Raw genomic sequence first — 6,560 nt, 5'->3', positions numbered from 1 at the left:
CAGCGCGCGCAGGCGGCGGGAGGGGGGGGGGCGGGACGTGCGCGGAACGCCCCGCGAGCGTCCACACGTGCGCCGGAATGCGCACTAAGGTGGGGCGGGGCTGCGCTCGGCCACTGCCAAGTGCCCCGCACCTGTGTGGAGACCCGACTAATGTGCTGCGCACGTTAAAATGGGGCGTGAAAACTAAGCTAGTGTGCTGCACGTGAAGGCCGGCGCGCAAGTGACTGCGCACATTAAAACGGGGCGTGAAAACTAAACTGGTGTGCCGCGTGTGAACGCGGGCGTGCAAGTGACCGCACACATTAAAACGGGGCGTGAAAACTAAACTGGTGTGCCGCGTGTGAACGCGGGCGTGCAAGTGACCGCGCACATTAAAACGGGGCGTGAAAACTAAACTGGTGTGCCGCGTGTGAACGCGGGCGTGCAAGTGACCGCACACATTAAAACGGGGCGTGAAAACTAAACTGGTGTGCCGCGTGTGAACGCGGGCGTGCAAGTGACCGCGCACATTAAAATGGGGCGTGAAAACTAAACTAGCGTGCTGCGCGTGAACGCGGGCGTGCAGGTGACTGCGCGTGAATGCGGGGTGTGAAAACTGGGCTAGTATATTAAAGCAGCAAGTCGAAAGCTAGACGAGGCGACTGCGCATTGAAGAGGGGCGTGGAAAACTAGCCTCGTCTACTGCGCCATAACGCGGGGCGTGAACACTAGACTAGGCCACTGCTTGTTAAAGCAGTGAGTAAAGAGGTAGACTAGGTGGCTGTGACTTAAAGAGGCACATATAAAACTAGGCGAGGCTACAGCGCATTAAAGCAGCACGTGAAAATTTAGACTGATTTACTGCACGTTCAAGCCGTGCATAAAAATGTAACCTAATCTACTGCGCATTAAAGCGGTGCGTGAAAAAGGGGACCAGGTGACTGCACATTAAAGCAGCAAATAAAAAGCTTGACCAGGTTACTGCGCATTGAAGAGTCACATATAAAACTAGCCTAATCTACTGCGCATTAAAGCAGCACGTGAAAAACTAGCCTGATCTACTGCACATTAAAGCGGTGTGTGAAAACTAGACCAGGTGACTGCTCATTAAAGCAGCAAGTAAAAAAACAGACTAGGTTACTGTGCATGTAAAGTAGCCCAGGCTACTGCGCGGTAAAGCAGCACATAAAAAACTAGACGAAACTACTGTGCATGAAATGCTGCAAGGGCCCACACTGGGTACATAATCTATTAGCTGAAGTGGGTGCACATCACCAAATGCGATGCGGTTTGCTAACTGCCCTGCAGGAAGTGAAAATGGGAGTATTATTGTTTTAGGGAGAAACTTTGAATATCCTGTTTCTTCTCCCGGGAGTATCTACAGCAGTACGAAGAGGCACGTCGCAGGCCCACCACTGCTCCTGCAAGGCAGTCGGCTCGCACATATTTGGCCTTGATGTTTGAGAGTCCGGCTCCCTTCATGAGCAGGGAGGGATGCATGTGCCTTTATTTTCCCCCACAAATGAAGGACCCGCTGCCAAGCGAGTGATTCCCATCCTCACACAACGCCCCCGGGGCAGGATGGCACCAGCCCCAGGGCTTCTGGAGCTGCCCAGAGTGAGCCTGTGCTAGTAACTGCACGGTCCGGCCCTTCCACTTTAAATAGCGCCATTTTATTATGAGCTGGCAGTGCGCCTTTGGTGCCGAGAAAGCTACCGGTCTCCTGGGCTGCATCGGCAGGAGCGATGCCGGCAGATCTAGGGCAGTGATTCTTCCCCTCTATTGGGGACGCCACATCTGGAGTCCTGTGTCCAGCTGTGGGCCCCCACTACAGAAAGGATGTGGACACATTGGAGAGAGTACAGCGGAGGGCAATGAAAATGGCTGCGGGCTGGGGGACAGGACTGGTGAGGAGAGGCTGAGGGAAATGGGCTTATTTAGAGTGCAGAAGGGAAGACTGAGGGGGATTTAATAGCTGCATTCACCTCCCCAAAGGGGGGCTGCAAAGCGGATGGAGCTGGGCTGTTCTCAGTGGGGGCAGACAACAGGACAAGGAGCAATGGGCTCAAGCTGCAGCAAGGGAAGTTGAGGTTGGATATTAGGAGAAGCTTTTTCACTAGGAAGGTAGTAAAGCACGGGTTACCCAGAAAGGAGGTGGACTCTCCATCCGTGGAGGTTTTTAAGACCCAACTAGACCAGGCCCTGGTTGGGATGTTGTAGTTGGGGCTGGTCCTGCTTGGAGCAGGGTTTGGACTAGATGTGACCTCCTGAGGTCCCTTCAACCCTCATTGTCTATGATTTGGTGATTCCCCAGAGGTGAATTCAGGAGCATCAATGGTGCCAGAATCCCCGATTGCAAAGCAGAGCATAGATATGCACCAAACACAGAGCTAAGCTTGACTCTCCTTTACCTATCATTTAAGGATTAGCGCCCAAGGCCAACAGGGAGTGACACACGCTGGAAGAGGCCGCAGGCCTGTCAAAATCTCCTACCGACACTGCTGGTAGGAAGAAGGTCGACCGTGTTAACAAACCGTGGACTCCTCGCCGTCCTGCTCTTTAATGCTGGCCAAGCCACCGGTGCTAGGAACGACGTACTACCAGTGTCCAGTGGGTCCTCTCTGTTACTGCCATGCATGCATATCCCAGTGACTGCAATACGTGCCTTTCCACGGGCGGCTGTGTGTCACCACTGCCTGCTGTCAGGTAAGACTGACCAAGAAACCCCAGTGAAAGGACCCCCCAACCCGAGGCTATCAGCCCCGGCAGGTGTAACGTATACAGCCACATCCCTCTCTCCCCTGTCCTGCACGACGAGCAGCTCAGCTGCCTCAGGGATTCAGCCTTCTGTTTTTTTCCAACATGTCTACACAAGCCGAATAGCTCGAGAGGTCCGTGAAGAACAGCACAGCATGGCACGCTGAGGCATTCATGCAACAAAACCCTTCTTGCTGCTCCTTGATCAGCAGCCCAGCAGAGCTGGAGCAGCGTCAGGTGTCCTGCAGGCTGCTGCCTGTTCCCAAATGGCTGCTCGCTGTTGGATCCCAGCTTCACGGGCCCAAACAGGTGCGTTTCCCAGGGCTGCTATACTCAGGGGCTGCCAGCCGACTGCCTTTTGAAAGCAAACCGGCCTAAACCGAACTAGAGCAGGGGGATGCCAAGAGCACGGGGAGGGCTGCATCGCCTTTGTGGCGTGTCCGGGCTGCCCTGAAGCATAGCGAGGCTCAACCTCGGATGCAAGCTGGCAGGCAACAGTGGACACATGTTGTACTCAGGCTCGATTTGGCAGGGCTTGCTCCTGACCTGCATGGTACCAGGAGGGTGGGAAGAGGGCAGCAAATGGCCGTGGACACACTTAGGATTTCCAGGGCTGACTAGGAAACAGCAGCTATATTTTTGGCTCCGCTCTTCTTCCACCCAGACGGGGAGGGCTCCCTTTTCTCCAGCATGGGGACGTGACCCTTGAGCTGCGGAGACTCCCATTCATCGACCATTGGGCAGGGCTTTGCACCTCTCCTCCTCCCCTTGGGCCCTCTGTGAGGCCAAATAAACAGTGCCCCCCCCACACACACCCCCATAGATAACCTTCAGCTTCATTAGGCTCGCAGCCGACCCCACCAGGACTCTCAGATCCCACCACTGCCCCCCTGGTTTGCAGAAGGTCTGCAGTGAACTTGCCTCAGTTTTCCCTTCTGCACCCCGTCGCCGTTCCCCAGGTAAACAGGGCTGCCAATATTTTCTCCCTCTCACAAAAGCACCCAAGAGGTTCCCTGCTCTCACCTTTCTTAACCCTGCAGCTGGGGTCATTACAGGCTCATCCACGAACCCTAGGCACAACAGGCACAGCCCACTGCCTGGCTGGTCCCTGGGGCTTTCAGTTGGACTTCAAAACTCAACTTATACACCATGAAATATGGTAACCAGGTAGTCTTGGGCTTCTTAAAGGGGAAAGCCACTCCCGCTGCAAAGTCCCCTGAGCTCTGTAGGAGCATGAAGCCCAGCCTAACCTAACCCCATTGCTCCCTTGACCTCTTCGGTAGGAACCAGGCTTCTGGGCTGCTATTGCATGTTCCTTGTGAGCCACAAGTGAGCAAACACCCACTTCAAGGAAGGGCAGTGTCCAAGGTGGGCCCAAGCCTCCAGCCCAGCCCTCCATGCCTTGACTGGGAGTTGCATGGCCAGGTGCACATTGGCCACCTTTGGCTCTCATGGCCAAGTGAGTGTTTCCAGCTGGGTGCATCTCTCAGCATGTGAGGAGCTCTAAGCATATCAGACACCTGCCTTGAACTCGTGTCTCTGAGGTTATAGCAGCAGGGGTTAAATGCAAGCTTACCTCCTTCCTGCAGTGCAGACCTCCCCCATTTGAGCTGAAGGAGCCAGCAGCTATTACTCTGTAGTGAAGCAACCAGCATAATGGGACACGACGTTTTGCCTGTGAGTCCATGTAGGCCCATCTGTGATTTAGGAGCCCAGTGCTGCCAGACTGAGACACCTGCATGGCTTCACGCCCAGGAGCAATCTCACTGAGGCTCGTGGGAAGGTAAACAGCCCTCTCCATTTGGGCGGGATCAGCCACTCAATGTTTTTCCTCTTGTGCAAAATGCTAAGCTCACTTGTTAAGGACGATCTAATGCTGATTTCTGCGAGCCGCTGCATTCTCTTGCATTCAAGTGCGGCTTTGCTCGATTGCAGAAACAAAGCTGGAAACGAATAAGTGCACCTGAACAACTTCAGGGGTGCTCTCAAAAGCTTGCTCTTTCTCAGAGAGGGAGAAAAAAAGCTGGGAAGGAGGAATTTAAAATAGAGAGAATCAGCCAGGTCAGACCTGACAGCCATCCAAGTTCTCTGAATTCCCTGCATCACCATCTAAAACCATAAGAAAGACCCGTGGACATGTTCTCCACAAAAAACGGGGTCAGTGGCCGTGCAACGTGAGGTGTGAGGCAGACCACAGTGGGCAGTGAATTCAAGCCACGTGTCTAGCTAATCCTCACCGGCTTCTCTCCAAGTCCTCCTCAGCACTTCTGTTTTCATTAAGACCCTGATTATAATCCCAGTGTTTCTGAGCAATCGTTAAGGACTCCATCCAAAATCCAGTGCCTCTGACGCAAAGATTCACAGCGACTGCATGGAGGTTTAGCTCAGCCCTCAATAAGCAGGTCTCAGATCTCTACTCTGAGAGCTTCCCTGGGGATAGAAGTGGCAAGAAGGTGGCTCCAGCTGCTATCCCACTATCTCCCCCACCTCTCCCTCCCCAGAGCGACCGTCTCATAGCTCTCCTATCCCATTGCCTATTTTTCCTCCTTCCCCCAATTTGATGCGACTCTGTCCTTGCTCAAGTCTTGGTTCTTCCTCTTCAAGAAACTCCTCCCTCATTCACGCACTGCTTCAGGTCAGGGCAAGGGAGGTTTTATCACCAGATCCTCGAGGACCACAAGCTGAGTGCCTAAAGGGACAGTCTAAGGAGAGACATGCAAAGCAATGACTTCAAACTGAAGCAGAGCAGATCTACATTATTTCTCAGGAAGACCTTCCTTGCTGTTAGGACATCATGGTAGGGGAACAGACTGCCCAGCGGAGTTGAGGGATCTCCTTCTCTGGAGGTTTTCAGGAGGGGGGTGGATACACATTTGATAGGGATATTGTAGGAGTAGCATGCAGAGGATTGAACCAGATGGCACTGGAGGTCCCGTCCAACCCTATGATGGTATGGCATGCAGGATGTGGGGGTCTGAACTGTTTCTGTGGCTGGGTATGAGGCAGTGGCATCCTTCAAGGTGGACTTGCCATCTAGCAATGAAGAGATGTTGGAGGTGGGATCGTGCTCATCTCCTCTGTCCTGTATCACCTTGAACTAAGGCAGTGTCTCTACATCATCAGAGTCCCCTACACTGAGGATCTCCTTCCAGAAGCAGTGCATGGCTGCTCTATATGATCTGCCCTAGTATTGGAGACCTCCAAGTTAGCAAGTTAGAGACCTTGCCAATGCTCCTAGGCAAACCTGGTGCAGGAGACCACCCTACCTGCATGGAAGCACTGGAACAGGTTACCCAGAGAGGTGGTGGAGTCTCCACCCTTGGTGGTTTTTAAGACTGGACTGGACAAAGCCTTGGCTGGGATGATGCAAAAGGGTAAGACCCTCTAGCCAGGAACCTCCAGCTTCCGTCCCAGCAGCAGCATTGGCACAGTCCAGTTAAAATCCCCGGGCCTGGCTTCAGCCAACACCCAATGCCTCTGGAGGAGACGTAAACAGACACCCCCAAAAACATTCATTTCCATCCAGTCCTGGGTCTGACCATGCACAGCTCACCTCCTGGGGCCTCTCCGTGCAAGAAAGAGAGGAGCAGATAATCTGTCTCCAACACAGTCAAGCCAGAAAGGAGGATGGCCTTTGGGGGTGGCAAGTGGTGCTCTAACCTACATGCCACTGTCATGTGAAGATGCATGGGGGTCTCACGCACTCTGAGGGGCCCAGCTCTAGCCAAAATAGACAGCTCACTGCAAGGCCTTACACCTTGTTGCTTGCATTTCTTGCTTCGCTCTTGCTCTTCCATGCCTTCGAGGTGTGAGGTGCATCCCCT

Source organism: Gavialis gangeticus, unplaced genomic scaffold, assembly GCF_001723915.1.
Source record: "Gavialis gangeticus isolate Ggan-Ray unplaced genomic scaffold, GavGan_comp1, whole genome shotgun sequence".
Taxonomy (NCBI): domain Eukaryota; kingdom Metazoa; phylum Chordata; order Crocodylia; family Gavialidae; genus Gavialis; species Gavialis gangeticus.
Note: the sequence above shows the minus strand (reverse complement) of the source record.